Here is a 16,221-nt window from a genome sequence, read left to right on the forward strand (position 1 = left end):
TCCAGCACAGTGATTTCACTGTCTAAGTAGGGCGGCACAGCTGCCTCCTAAACTCAATAATACTGTTAAACATAAACTTAGATAAAACACGCTGGACATTATAACTCCAGAAAGCAAACTTACCTAGTAAATAGTACACATTTTTAAAAGACGCAACATTATACAATGATTATTATTATTTTTCTTTTTAGCCTACAGACGCAGAACCACCACCCTGCTATTGAAATATATAATTTAGTCATGTGTGCGCTGAACGCTCACTCACTGTTAGCACCCGGTTGAGTTAACCTCACCCAACAGAAAGGAAACGTACACCAATATGGCTTTGGTTTTATTTGAAAGGTGATTCAACATTGTTAATTCTATTTCTAAGTTGCAAAGTACTACAATGGGGTAAATAAATCAACAAATAAATAAATAAAAATCTGTTGTCAGCCATTACAGGATTTTTCTTGCGTACCCCCTGAGGAGCGCTCGAGTACCCCCAAGGGGTACGTGTACCCTAGTTTGAAAAATGCTGGTTTAGAGGGACGACCTGGTCTAGGCAGTGTCTAGGTGGTACAATACACCTTCCAATTCTTGATGATTGAGTAGACTGTGCTCACAGGGATATTCAGAGACTTCAATATTTTTTGCACCCTTCTCTTGATCTGTGCTTTTCTATTACTTTATCCCTAACTTACATTGAAAGCTCATTTGTCTTCATGGTTGAGTCTTTGCTTGAAATTCGCTATCTGACCAAGCAACCTCACAGAGACAGGTGTTTTTATTCTGAAATCATGAGAACCACTAATATTGCACACAGACAGAGGCCATTCCACTAATTGTGTGGCTCATTAAGGTCATTTTGTGCACCTGAATTAATTTAGGTTTGCCACAGCAAAGGGTTTGAATACTTAAGCAATCACGACTTTTCCATTTTTATTTCATATTAATTATTTGTTTACTTCTTTCTTTTTGTTTTTGCTTTGAATGTGTGGAGTAGGTTGTGTGTATAACACACATTAATTCCTACTTCAAAGTGTCATGACTGCAAGCTTTAAAGCAACAAAATGTGAAAACTGTGAGAGGGTCTGAATACTTTGGCAAGGCACTGTGTATATATATATATATATATATATATATATATATATATATATATATATATATATATATATATATATATATATATATGTGTGTGTGTGTGTGTGTGGGATGCTTTAATAATCATTTTTATGTTCATCACTTTTTGTGTTTTCCATGATTACCATCTATTTAAAAGAGATATTTTTCAACCACTTCCAAAAGTTGAATTTCTGAAGTCAGGTAGTGATCAATGATCAATTGGAGTGTGCAGAAACTACACTTGCACACCCCTAGTGGTCATTTCTTAAACCACTTTATATTGTCAATGCAACTGTTAGAGGTGGTTGAAAATGTTAAATATATCACCACATATATACAAATTAGCTGCCAGCTTTCCTAATTCAGTTCAGATTTGTCAAAATGAATGTGTTTATTGCCAGACTTCGAATGCTCTGAGGAAAGGAAGAAGTGAAGTTAAATGAACGCAGACATCAGATAACAGTGGCAGGGTGGGGCTGAAGCATTCCCAGCTGTGTTTGTCTAAATCCGTGCACTTAGTAAATTAAGTTCAAAAGGAACACTGATCAAATAATTAGAAAGTAGTCTGAAATGAATTACATGACATGACACAAAAGATAAGTCATACAGTATAGAGTGCTAAAAAACTAGAAAATAAACAAGCAAAAAGAAACAAAAACAGACTTTTCTTCTTTGGGTCTGAGCTCTGCCTGTAAATAATTGGTGTTTTTTTTTTTTTTTGTTTGTTTGTTTTAGTGGTGGTTCGCAGGGATGGGGTTAATTCCTGTTCCTGCCAAAAACCTGTGAGAATGTGACTGTTCCTTAAAAGAATAATTGGTGCTGATTGGGAGAAGTCACATTCTGTAAAAGGAGAGTCCAGGACTCCATTACTGAGAGAGGAGTTGGTGAGTTTTTGAATCTTCGTTGTACTGTATTTTTATATTTTCTGTCTGTGTTCAGTGAAGGTGAATGTCCAACCTGACATCATGTTTTATGTTTTGTTAAACCTTCAATGTGGTGCTTGTGCCCTTTTGTTTGTGTTATTTTTGTTTATTAAAGTGCACTACTTTAACACAAGAACAGATAGATTTTCGAACTACCTAGAACCGCCACGTGTACATTTTTAAACTGCTTTGTTGTGAAAATGAAAGACATACTATCAGATACAACTGAAAAGTTGATTTCATGAACATCATATCTAACATTTGCAACGCAAAAACACTATTTAAATGGAAAATTAAACATAAAGTGCTTTATTTTTTATAATGAGTGCATATACAGCACAACTACAGTGAACAAATATAATAAAATACACATTTCAAAAGAAACGGGTATGTCCATATACCTGTGTAAACAGGTATATGTACACCCAAAACTATAAAACCAAAATCATTGTTTCTAATCCTTCATAAAAATAAACTATAACACTACTTCTGGTATGAGGGTTGCATTGTGCTCTATGTAGGACCGTACTTTGTCTGCAAGCTAACTGTGCCTGCATCCAGGAGCTGTGTTGTAAACACAGACACAGTTCCATTGAACACTAAGAATGACAAAGAATGTTTTTTAGAAAGAGTCATAAACTAACAACTGGATAAGTGTTTTATCTGTACCTATCACTGAATGAGTCATTTAGGAGCCAGTAGTATTTTACTGAAGGCAACTTCCAGACAATTCTGAATACCTTGACACTAAGACGAGAACCAGTCTATGTCATAAATCAGGCGGCGAAATAGTGGACCAATGGAGAACAAGGGGCCGCGTCAGTAACAGAACAACCTGAAAGACACTTCACGTGGACTCAGGCACTGCCCAAAATAACTAGACTAATCAATCACAGGGTTGAAGAGAGAATCACAAAACCCGTTGACTTACGAAGTATGAGCGAGCTTCTGCTATGAGCTGCGAGCTTCTGCTGCAACCTGCTGCTTCCAGACATGCGTGCTGACCAAGTGTTCTGTCTGGAAAGGATGTGTGCACAAGGGGTGTCCATCCGCTAAAGGTGGCTAGGAGTTCGGAGGAATGAAATGGATGCTACACTGTTCTGAAGAAAGTTTCTGGTCATGGGAGCACACATGCTCAAATTCACAGGAGGCAAGGAAGAACCAATGTTCTGAATAATGGCTAGAATCATCTTCTGAGGAAGAGCCCTGCCATCTGTCCTATGAGAGACTAAATCAGTAAATAGGATAATGCATTAATCGGAAAGCTGGTCTTTATTTCCATGTATCTGCACGAAAAAAACTGAAGCAAAGCCGTCAGTTATGTTTTTGGAAGATTCCGAGAGAATCGCCACAAAAACACTTATACAAACTATATAACTTTTCAATTTCAACGCATTAGCTGAAATGAGTTACATCTCATCAAAGGAACTATTTCCAGTGGAAAAACTGCCAACAACAAAGATAATGTTATAAGACTTAGAGATCAACAAGCTGCTCTCCATTTGAAAGGAACTATTTGTATTGTGAGCCTAAGCAATAATGCGTACAGCAAAGTACCATCTATATTGGAACTGTGGATTCAGAGAGCTGCAGTATTCATCGACACAGATTGACTTCTGTATATGGAAATCAATAAGTATTCAACATGTCTAATATTAAATACTTTATGACTCGAGAAAGTAACTGAAGCAAATGCTATCAAGTTAAGTGGAAACTGCTCTAGGAATAGAATATAATCCTCATGCCTAAATACAAATGTACATTTTAAACACTCGTGCGCATAACCCATATTATATCCCGTGTACAAACTGCCATACACCAACATTAACACACTGCACGCAACATACAACACAGAAATACACACATGGGAGGGGCAACATCACCACAATGTCACATTGCGTTGAGGGGTTCTCGCTGGCTGGCTGACCAGGCAAGTTAACTTCTTTGAGTGTATTACAGACAAACAGCTAATGGGGGAACAGCATCTGCAAGGGTATTGTGTCATTCTCTGGTCTGTGTCAACTAGAGCATTATGTCTCATTTCGTGACTGTTCAATTTAAATTAGGACAAAAGAAAAACTTTTTGCATTATCGTTCATTCCACTTTATTGTTAGTGGTTACTGTAAATAGTTCCATTGCTTTTAGTAGATCTTTGTAGACAATTGTAGTAAACTGTATATGTGTGTGTGTATATATATATATATATATATATATATATATATATATATATATATATATATATATATATATATATATATATTTAATTTTGCTTGCACGTTGCAGTACGTTGCATATGCAACGTTTACCCTTGTTAAATACATTTGTGGAAATTATTACACTTAAAGACAACTGCTATCAGGGCAAGAGCCTTAAAAATTGTGTATTATTGTGTATCTATTTTCATTATTGTTCAATTTAAAATAGCACAAACGATAAAAAACACCTTTCTGCATCATCTTTCTTTCATTACATTCTGTTATTACTGGTTCTTGTGGTGGCACTGCTTATAGTTAGGGCTCTGTGTTTTTGGTTTTTATTTTTGATGATGTAATGTCCCTTTTAAGTTTGTTTTGAGCCAGCATCATTTCTTAATTAAATTCTTGTAGAAGTGTTGATTGCAAAACAAGATTGCTTTTGTTGTGTTTTTTTCCCCCTCTGTAACTTGACTAAAACTTTCATTCAGTTTCTCTGCTAACAATGCTTAATGTATTATTTTTTTTTTAAAGGTAAGTCTTTTTTAAATCAAACTGAAACCAAAAAGAGAGCGAAGTTAAATTGCATTAATCCCCATTTTGAAATCCTAGTAACTCGTTGCAAAAATGATTTCACCAATTATGCAAGTTTTCTCTTAATTGAGTTTTGTGAATCGCTTGATGATTATCAGTGAATCACACAGAGCATGTCATTCAATACAGAAAGAAAAAAAAACACAACAAAAGCGATCTTGTTTTCCAAGAGGTTAATTAAGAAATGATGTCTTCTCAAAACAAACTTAAAGGGACATTATGTCCTAAACGATTATTCTGTCATGGCTATTCTGGTTTGGGACTTTTAATCAGTTTAGCTCATTAGTTAGTTTTGTTGTACACAACTCTATGGTCTATGCACAGTAACTAAAAGTTGTGAACTCCCAACTTCAGTGTTGCACTTTCTAGAATGCATTAATTTTTTTAAATGAAGGTTTAGGGTATGTGGGTTGTGTGTCTACGTATGCCTGGTGATGGGACTGCTACATTACCAAAGCATTATATGGTGGTCCTTGTCAAAAACTGAAACCTGGTAAACTTGTATAGCCTATGCCTTTCACAGTGGACATACAGTAGTCTATTATTCAAATCGCTAGCCTTCAGAAAAGCTAATTCCATAACAAAAAATAAAAGGAAGTATCAATATTGTTAACCTGTATCCAAATTTCACAAATGTATACATATCAAGCATTGATTGTTTGGAACCTTGTGAATAATATGCCAGAACAACACTGACATTACCTTATATTTGTATTAACATAAATAGATGCTTTCATCCATGTCACAGAGACGGCCGAAGTGGGCGGCGTCAGAGCCAGGAAAAGTAATGAAATACACAAAACACAGGACGGATGAAATGAAGTGATGAAGACGCCTGTTGGCGCCGGTTTAATACAAAATAAAAGGTTTAACAAACACGAAAAACACAGGACACGGCACTCTACGCCAAAATAAATAGACAAACAAAAACAGACTAAACTTAACAAAACGGTGCACGGACAGACACTGACAAACACGGTGAGCGGATACTTTCTCCTCTTATTATTACTACTGCTTATTTCCTCCGTCTCCAATCCCGTTCTCCGCTCACCGAACACCCAACCCCAGTATGTGACAACGTGCATCTATATATACTATTGTGCTGGGATTCAATTACCAATTAATTATTCACTTGAATCCCAGCACGTGAATTAATAAAGTGCAATTCCCCGTGCTCACATATTACTACATTTTACTTGCACGTGAAGTGCTGTGCAATCCTCGTGCCTAAATACACATATACATTTTTAAACACTCGTGTTACACAGACCCGTTTATATCCCGTGTACCAATGTCTATACACCAACATTTAAACACACCACACGCAACACATAACAGATAATATACACAGGGGCGGGCACTTTGTTACATATACCCCCTCCTGTGCAAAGCACACATGGCCTCAATGGCCACCTCCCCCCTTAAAAGCCCAAAAGTCCCGCCCAAAGTCCTTGGCCAGGACCAGAGGCTTCCAGGGGCCCACAGGTCGTAATGCTGTCAGCAGGGTAGCATTCTCCTGCCAGGGTAGTCCTAGCAGCGGAAAGGCTGCTTGGGGTGTGGTCTCCTGACCTTCCCCCTCCTTCGGCGCCGGCAGCTCCCCTTGGTGGGGCTTCAACCACCGTTCTTCCTGCAGGGAAGAAACTGCAGAGGGAGCAGGTCTCCGGACCTCCCCCACGATCTCCGGCGGAGAAACTGCTGCTGGGGTTGGCGGTCTCCAGACCTCCTCCCCCTCCTCCGGCAGCGAAACTGCTGCTGGGGTTGGCGGTCTCCAGACCTCCTCCCCCTTCTTCGTGGCCGGCAGCTCCCCTTCGTGGGGTTCCGGCCACAGTACTTCCGGCTGTGATGCAGAGCGGCGGGCAACCCCAGGCGATGCAGAGCGGCGGGCAACCCCAGGCGATGCAGAGCGGCGGGCAACCCCAGGCGATGCAGAGCGGCGGGCAACCCCAGGCGATGCAGAGCGGCGGGCAACCCCAGGCGATGCAGAGGCTGGCATCCTTGGGCGAAGCGAGGCTGGCATCCTTGGGCGAAGCGAGGCTGGCATCCTTGGGCGAAGCGAGGCTGGCATCCTTGGGCGAAGCGAGGCTGGCATCCTTGGGCGAAGCGAGGCTGGCATCCTTGGGCGAAGCGAGGCTGGCAGTCAGGACAAGCAGAGGCAGCTCCTGCTGCTCTCCCCCTGCCGGTGGAGGTGGCGGAGGCAGAGGCAGCTCCTGCTGCTCTCCCCCTGCCGGTGGAGGTGGCGGAGGCAGAGGCAGCTCCTGCTGCTCTCCCCCTGCCGGTGGAGGTGGCGGAGGCAGAGGCAGCTCCTGCTGCTCTCCCCCTGCCGGTGGAGGTGGCGGAGGCAGAGGCAGCTCCTGCTGCTCTGCTCCTGCCCATGGAGGTAGGAGCGGCGTGTAGTCTCCTGGTGGTGGAGGTGGGAGCGGTGTGTAGTCTCCCCTTGATACAGGGGACTGGTGCGGCTCTCCCTCACTTGCAGGGGACTGGTGCGGCTCTTCCTCCCTTGCAGGAGACTGGTGCGGCTGTGGAGACAGCGGTGGGACCTCTGCCTTCCTCTTCCCCTTTCCCCTTCTCTGCCACCTCCTCACCTTCCTCTCCTGCGGCAGTTCCTCCTCTCCCTCCTGGTAGGGGCAGCGGAAGGGACAATTGGCAAAGAGATGGTCCTGGTTGCAGAGGAGGCACCCCGGCAAGGACTGGTTACATCGCTGGGGATGTCTGGCCCTTAGGCGGCACTCCTCCTCCCTGTCCCTCACCTCTTTATCCTCTTTCCTGCTTCTCCCCATTTCTTTCTTCTTTTTTTTTTGTAATCCAAAGACGCCCCTTTTTTTTTTTTTTTCTCCCACACAAAAAAAACCTCTCCTGGTTCTGACGCTTGGAGGCGCTGTTAAATCCCACGCAGGACACCACGTGTCACAGAGACGGCCGAAGTGGGCGGCGTCAGAGCCAGGAAAAGTAATGAAATACACAAAACACAGGACGGATGAAATGAAATGATGAAGACGCCTGTTGGCGCCGGTTTAATACAAAATAAAAGGTTTAACAAACACGAAAAACACAGGACGCGGCACTCTACGCCAAAATAAATAGACAAACAAAAACAGACTAAACTTAACAAAACGGTGCACGGACAGACACTGACAAACACGGTGAGCGGATACTTTCTCCTCTTATTATTACTACTGCTTATTTCCTCCGTCTCCAATCCCGTTCTCCGCTCACCGAACACCCAACCCCAGTATGTGACAACGTGCATCTATATATACTATTGTGTTGGGATTCAATTACCAATTAATTATTCACTTGAATCCCAGCACGTGAATTAATAAAGTGCAATTCCCCGTGCTCACATATTACTACATTTTACTTTCACTTTCTGTTTGTTGTTAATAAATCCTGCGCGCCTGTGCCGGCGTTTCAACACCACCTCTGTCTCTCTGTATGCTTGAACAGCGGCTACCCACGCGTGACTCGAGGAAGACCCTGTCACAATCCAGCAGTGTCCATTTCATTACATACACTGTGAAAACTATGCACAGTTTGCACCAATACTATACAATGTTTAAATTGAGTATGTTAATAGATTATAGACTACCTGATCAGAAATAAAACAGAACAATATGATTGCAGGGTTTATGTGTTTTCATTCAAGACCAAGGAAAGACAATCTAAATATGAAAAAATAAGGGGGAAATTATAAGTATGGTACTGTATGGTGATGCGCCAGTATGACAGTAGAAATATCAACGCCCCAGATGAGAGGAACATATTGTTCCAATCTGCTTTTGAAACACACAATGCAGAAGTTTACTGTTATTAACTGGTACGCAATAGTAAATGTGAGAAAGGACTCAATGAATGGATTTATTAAATACTTCTTAAACACAATTCCAAGTATGAGTAATGAGTTTTTGTACACCCCTAAAGCCACTCCTTCTGCCATATTACAACTGGGGTGTAATATATGTTGTCAAATTAGAACACAATAGATATTACTTCATAGCGCAAGGACATGTTCGGCTTCAAAAATCGAGCACTAAAAACCTGCCCCATAACTGAGCTTTATTTACAGGTAAAATAGTATATTCTCACTTCTATCTATTGCAAAGATTTTTCTGTCTTCCATTTTGGAAGACTTTTGGTAATAAGAGGTTTTGTTTATAAAAGGGCTGTATTGTTTTTATATGCATATGAATGGGAAAATGAAAGGTTACTGTGGCTTTAAGCATACTTATCAATTTAATATAGGAAACCTTACTTTACAGAAAGCATCTGGCAAATATTAGATTACTGCATAGTATAATGTAATATGAAGGCTCAGCATTAAACACCAAATGATTTATTTTGTGGCTTTTATTCCAGTGGATATGTCCCAAAGCATTGCAGGCTTTTAAAGATCTCTGAGGCTTCAAACACTTTAAGTCATTGCATCATTCAGAACCATAAATGAATAGCATATTGCAATGGCAGGGAAAACGGATTTCTGCTCTTTACCATTTTTACAATAGTACGTATGTCAAGTGACCAAAGTTTTAATTGTTTTACATATATATATATTGTTATTGGTATATGTTATACTGTGTGTTTTATTTATTTGTATACCCAAAGGGAGGCCCCAATAAGGGGTTGAATCTATGGGGGTCATGTATCAAGCGTTTGCCACAACATTAATGCCATAGCACTGAGTACTTGCCAGCCTTAAGATTGCCCCATATGAATCATGACACTTTTGGCAAGTTAAGGCTGTATTAGCACCGCCAAAATGCACCAGCCCGTGCAATGTGCTGGGCCGCTCATCAGCCATGCATTTGAAGGCGTGTCAAGCCTTAATTATATGCAGGGGCAATTTGTAGGTGGAATTCACTTGTAAATTAAGTCTGTGATGTTAAAATTAATTTTATGAAGCGGTAGAACAGCAGCGCCGGCCCTAAAAGGCTCCAGAAATATGTTATCATTGATAGTTCATCAAGAGAATCACCCAAAAACCAAAGCTGAAACATTTTAAAATTTAGCCGAGCTACTGAGTCAACTCTTTAAAAATGTACATTGTAACTCGATTCACTATTGAAACAATCTTTAATAATGTAACAAACTTCTGCTAGTTATCAACAGCGTTTTTCTGTCGTTCACTCTTATGAATAGTAGGTTGACGCTCCGGACCGATGAAAACTTTAAGCTAATGAGGTCATCGTTAAGCTTTATCTCAACATGCATTCGTAGATGAAAATTGTTGGGGCTTAACGACGCATCTGAATTCTCTTATGAATAGCAACTGTCGTTAAATAGGTGGCTATGGACAAAATCCAATCACGTACTCCTGTTTTCTCATTTCGATAGGCCTTAACCCTTTATGAACAGACCCCTTCGTCAACACGGGTCATTGTCTCTCCAGATGAATTACCTATTGTTCAATTAAGGTAGTCCATTTGGAGGGGAGGCGCTATTTTTCAGATTAGTCTCTTAATCTGTGCTACTGGTAGCTCATTTTTAGGGTTTCAGAACACCAGCGCAGCAGAATTTTCTCCTATAAATGTGCCAGCTTACACTGTGCCTCATTAATTTTGGGCCAGTTAATGCATTCAGGGTGGGGTAAAATTTGTTACACTCTGCCAATTTAGCACTGCGTCGGTCGACTACGCTATGTGCTTTATATACCCATGGGGAGATCCCAATAAGGAGTTTATGTATGTGTTTTATCTTTTTAACTATTTTACCACAGGCACGGTCACAAGCGTTTGGGACCTTAATTTTAGTCAGGTGCAAGTCCTCAACACAACCTGATTAATTCCCCAATATAACTGGAACTAAAAGAATAAGAGGGAGAACACAGGGAGAAGACACTGGAACCGGACCGGGGCCATTTTGGATGTGGAAGGAAGAGAATCATTGAAGAAAAGTAGAAGGAAACAAAACAGCACAACTAAATGCAGTGAAGACTCTACAGAAAAGAAGGTTAAGTACTCTTTGCATTGCGAGATTATGAGAATAATGTTTCACAACGAACTGCAAGCATAACTTGTGTTGTTTACTTAACATCCCGTCTGAAGTGTTCTAGTCATTGTTAACTTTTACATGACTCCAGTACATAGGGACTGTGAATGGAATAAGTATATCGTTGGACTGGAAGATACATTTATTGTATTACTAGTGCTGACACATTGTAGTTTATCTGCCTCCAGGGGTTGCCTTCTCTTTCCCTCTGTTCCAGAAGGATTGCAGAGAAGATGGACTGCTGTATCACCTGCAGACACTCCCATAAGCGAGGCTCTCACTTACTAGTTAAGTATCAGTAGCCAGGTAAGAAGACTAATGCTCCTGTAGGGAAGGGCTAAATGCAGTGTGTGTGTGAATTAGCCCCGCTCAGAGAGTGAGACAGGGAGGGGGAGAGAGTATTAAGGATGGATTGTTTTTCCAGGATCGACATCACAGAGGGAGGAAGCACCCCCTGGAGGCGAGCATGGAATCTGGATGCAAAGTATTGGCAAGGAACCAATTGGACTTTCGTGGACAAATCAAAGTATTATGGTGAAGATTGCCTTTTATCCTTTGAGGAACGAGACACTCGCAGCCATTGAAGGTCACATGACACTATAATGATATTGTGGACATAATTAATATACTTCCTAACCAACGTGGGACATTTTGAAATCCTCTGGTGGGATTGAACTTTACTTTTCACTTACCTGAATACTTACCATGTGGAGATTAAATTATAGTAACCCTATGAAAACTATTGTTATTTTAGGGGATATGTGTTCTTGTTATTGACATTTCTTTGTATAAAAACTGTGTTCTGTTGACTTTGACACAATAAAGACCCAGAGTTGAAATGGGAGTAAAGTGTTTGTGACTAGAAAAAAAGACAGGGCCTCCCCTTGGCTCATGGAGAGCCACCTTCACAAAGCTGTCCTGAGGTCTCCCCATCTTACAAGGTCTTTGCTGAGGGAGGTCTGCGCGGCCGGACTTCCAAGCTGAGTAGTGAACTTCACTTCCCTTGCAGGGTAGATTGCATCGCAGGAAAAAGAAAAATAAACATGCAAATTCCCACAGCTCTCAGAGAGCCCCATCTGAGGGGTTGAGGCCATGTGGTTGGGCTCTGAGGGTTGGAAGCTGCTATAGTGAGCAGGGGGAAAAAAAGAAAGCTAGGCTAGTTTTGGATGGGAATCCCCTCTAGCTCACAGAGAACCTTCATTACAGAGGACGAGGCCGGTGCGGCCAGGCCTCTAAGGTTGAGAAATGAGCTTCACTTGTCCCTGGAGGGAGGTGGAACAGTGTAGTGGAGGAGGAAGGGAGGATGGAGGAAAGAAAAAAGCAAGACAGAGAATAAAGGTGTGACTTGGGGTTTAAATAAGGAGATTGACAGGCATTTTGGCCCGACAGAACAGGGGGTAGGACCCCTAGCTCCTACCTCTGAACTGCACTTAAAGGTTACAATGAATAGAAAATGGACTAAATAAAGGTTGGTCATGAAAGGAAAACAAATATAGCTGTTTTATTTAAATCTGTATATTGACAATAAAACAGTGCATAAATAAAGTTATAGGACTACAAGAATCTGTGTATTGGTAACATTGACACTCGTACTGCGAAAACAGTTTTTTTTTTTTATTACAGTACACATATATAATATCATATATCTTTCCTATAAAATACAGTCTTATCTCTTCATGTATATGTTGTTAAAACAACAATACTGCAATTTTCCGAGTTGCAAAATAGCTAAATGCAGGACTTAGGGCACTGTCACCGGTCTGAGTGACTGGGTCCGGCTTGTCAAAAAAAGTTCAAAAAAACTATTTATTTATAGGAAATAAAAGAAAAACCAAGGAAAAAAAATTCAGCAACAACAGAATAACTTATAAATTGTCCTTTATAAAATAAATCACCATAACAATGAATTCCTGCTTTAGCCCATGACTCTTCATAGAGCATGTTCTTCTTGTACTTTACTTTGTGGTTGTACCATAAATCTGAATGGCAGTAGAATGGTTTTGAATCACTTAACATACATGTTAAGACTGAGAAAATATAAAGTCCAAATTTGAATACATACATATGCTTAAGAGAAGGGCCATGAAATAAAATTGTGCTGAGAGAAACAATTGTTGCAAGACAGAAAGTCATAAAGAAGGGTTAGGAATGAAAGAAAACCAGAATCTTGATGATATAAAGTGATATGCCATGTAATCATTTATTGTGTTGGGTAACAATACCCCCCCCCCCCCCATTAGTATGTGAAAGCATTAAAGCTGATATTTTCAAACAAGCCTTCTTACCATTCCGTATAAAATTAGAGTATAACATAGAAGTATCCTTAAAAAAGGAACCAGGTAGAATTATAGGCAAGATAGTCATTGTGTATGCTATCATAGGATGGACCACCATTTTGATTACTTCAATTTTACCACAAAAAGATAATGGAAGTATTTTCCAATTGTCTACTTTAAATTGAATTCTCTAAAAGTGGTTTAAAATTTAAATCATACATTGTTTTACAATTTTGGTTAATTGTTAAGCCAAGGTATTTAATACCTTTTTGTGGCCATTGAAACTGATAATCTTTAAAAAGAGATGGAAAACAATCTGAGATTGGTAATACTTGAGATTTGGACCAGTTAACCACATAACGAGATATGTAGCCAAAATCTTCAATGGCTTTCATAAGGCTAGGAAGGTAATTTGTTGAGTTGTTTAGTGTAACTAATAAATCATCTGCATAAAACAGAACCTTTGACATATTTTCTTTAATTGTTAGACAAGTTATAGACTCGCCATTTTGTATATATGCTGCCAGACTTTCTATTGCTAAATAAAATAATAATGGCGAAAGTAGACATCCCTGATGCATTCCACGTGAAATATTAAAGGGCTTCGATAAAACAGTACCAGTGTACACAGAAGCTTTTGGACTTTTATATAATGTGGCTATCCACTTTATAAAGTTGCCTTTAAAACCCATACAATCTAACACTGCATATAAGAAATTCCATTCCACCCTATCGAAGGCTTTATCCTCATCTAGAGATATTACTAAAGCTTGTTGACCTTGATCTTTGAAAGCTTCTGAAACAGTTAAAAGTTGTAAAATATTATCTGACGGAAATCTTTTTTTCATGAAGCCCTTTTGGTCCGGGCGAATAATTTCTTCCACTACACTGGACAAACGTTCAGCTAGAACGAAAGCTAATATTTTACAATTGGTTTGGATTAGTGCTATTGGACAATAATTAATGAAGTAATGTAATATGAGATAAATTCATAGATTGTGGTAATTGCTGGTTAGCAAATGCATACTGAAAAACATTAACTAGTCTGTTAGCCATCAATTCCTTATTAAGTTTATAAAATTCTGCTGATATCCCATCTGCTCCAGGAGTTTTATTGCATGGGAGTTTGTCAATAGCCCTCAACACTTCTTGCAAAGAAATCAACAATTAGCTTGGTCTTCTGTTAATTCTTTAAGTTTAGCTTTAATCAGAAATGAATTGATATGCATTTTATGATTAATGTTATTTGCAGAATAGAGTTTCTTATAAATCTTCAGGATTAGTAATTACTTGGTCATCTCGGTTTTTAACAGCTGCTATACATCTAAACTCACTAAACTTTTTGAGTGAATTTGCCAGAACTTTGCCAGATTTGTCACCTTTTTCATAATATAGCCTTTTTATTCTTTTCAAGTGGAGGACTTTTTTTCTGTGAGTACGTTGTTTAGTTGAAATTTAAGTCATGTAAGTAAAGTGTAATTTGCATTTGTAATTTATATTCTTTCCATGCAGATATTTTTTAATTGTATCATATCCTTTCCTTTTTTCCTGTAACTCTGGTGAGAAGTCTGGATAAATGCTAATGTGATGCCCTTGATACTGCACTTGATTTGCTGCCAGTCTAGAAAGTTCCATCACTAGCTGTTTATCCTGGTACCTCAGAAACCAAATAATAAGAGCGCAGTGTCTCTCTTCTGGAGCAGGCCTTGGTTTCAGATGTGCGCGTTCAATTTCAAGTCGACATTGTCTCTCAAGTTTGTCCTTCCCAAAAATTTCACAAAGTAGTTCACAAGCAAAGTCAACCAAATTTGCTGTCTCTGTTTTTTCAGGCACACTAATAATTCTGATATTGTTTCTTCTTTTACAGTACTCGTGGTCTATTCTTTTCTCTCTCAGTCTCTGTATTTCTTTTGTATTATCCGTGGTGTCACTTCCTTGTGGTGTTGTTAGTGTCTTCTATAGAAGAAATACGAGTTTCCATCTCAGTTATCCTTGCTTCCAGATGTGATCTTTTCTCATGTGTTTTTGTATTATTTTCAAGCAGGTTTTGAAGAAGTTGTTTGATAGCCTGTAGTTCGTTCAAAATAGTGGTTTGACTTATATCCTGTGCTGTGTAAGGCACTTCCTCAGAGCCGTCATTGCTGTTTGTAGACTTGCACTTCTGTTGCCTTTTTGGAGCTACTGGAGGTGTTCCTTTTTTTTTTTTTGGTTGAAGGTGGCATATTCATGTTCTATCGCACACAAAATGTACTTTTATTTTGAAAAAATAAGTAAAATTGACCAAAAAGGATTATATTATAGAATACTGAGCGGAGCGCTGTCGCCTCACGTCTGTCCGACTTTCTGCATCACGTGACTCCCACTATCAGCCATCTTTATATGCTGAGGTGTCACTGATGGCCATCTTTTATACAAAGTTGACCAGCTACTGCTAGCAACAAGGTTTTTTACACACAGGTATGAACAATACCAACTTTTTTTTTTTGTTATATTTTCTCTTTGCTAATATTGTTCTCCAAGAATGGGGATACACTGCAATGGTTTGGGAAAAGGAAAGGGTAAGTAATAATTCATTGATCAAGTGTATCAAAAACACACACATTCATACATAAAGGGTAGTAGGAAATGTTCTTGGAGTCAACAAAAAATACTTTGGTACCAAAAATAAGTAAACAGACCACCCTGTCAAAGTACTGTTGTTAAATATGTTCATTCATTGTTGCTGTTGCTCTTTAAATTGTACTTAGAACAGCTTACTGAGTGAAACTAGAAATGGACATGTCTTATTTCAGTTTACATTAGATTTTTTTTTAAATGTTGCATACTGCTTGTGTTAACATAATAGTTTGTTTGTGCTCTTAAATGGCAAAACAATTGCCAAAATGTTTGAAAGGTCTCAGATGGTAAGATCGGTGATGTTTAAATGATTCCATAAAAGTGCCTTTCATGTACTGTATGCAAAGGAAAGCATGATTCACATTAAACTCCTTTTAGATGTTATTGGACACCCAAGCTGTATTATATCCAAGACAAGTTTCTCATTCAGATTGTCAAAGGGCATGTCACAGAGTTGGCAGTTGTGTACATCTTCTATGGCCATGCACCAAGCATACATGGATCTTGTTAAGTGTTGCAACTGTTTGCTCCAA

At 39.4% G+C, this 16,221-nt stretch overlaps 1 long non-coding RNA gene across 2 annotated transcripts; it reads left to right on the plus strand.

The window, feature by feature from the left end:
* Positions 1-1,864: 1,864 nt before the first annotated feature.
* LOC121308784 lies at positions 1,865-11,623 on the plus strand. 2 transcript variants are annotated; one of them, XR_005948560.1, is made up of 4 exons: positions 1,865-1,988; positions 10,525-10,757; positions 10,985-11,102; positions 11,221-11,623. It is a non-coding gene; the product is annotated as an uncharacterized LOC121308784 (long non-coding RNA). The 2 variants fall into 2 exon arrangements; XR_005948559.1 differs by having other exon boundaries at positions 10,525-11,102.
* Positions 11,624-16,221: the final 4,598 nt, after the last annotated feature.

Source organism: Polyodon spathula, chromosome 3 (assembly GCF_017654505.1).
Source record: "Polyodon spathula isolate WHYD16114869_AA chromosome 3, ASM1765450v1, whole genome shotgun sequence".
In the NCBI taxonomy this organism is placed as follows: Eukaryota; Metazoa; Chordata; class Actinopteri; order Acipenseriformes; family Polyodontidae; genus Polyodon; species Polyodon spathula.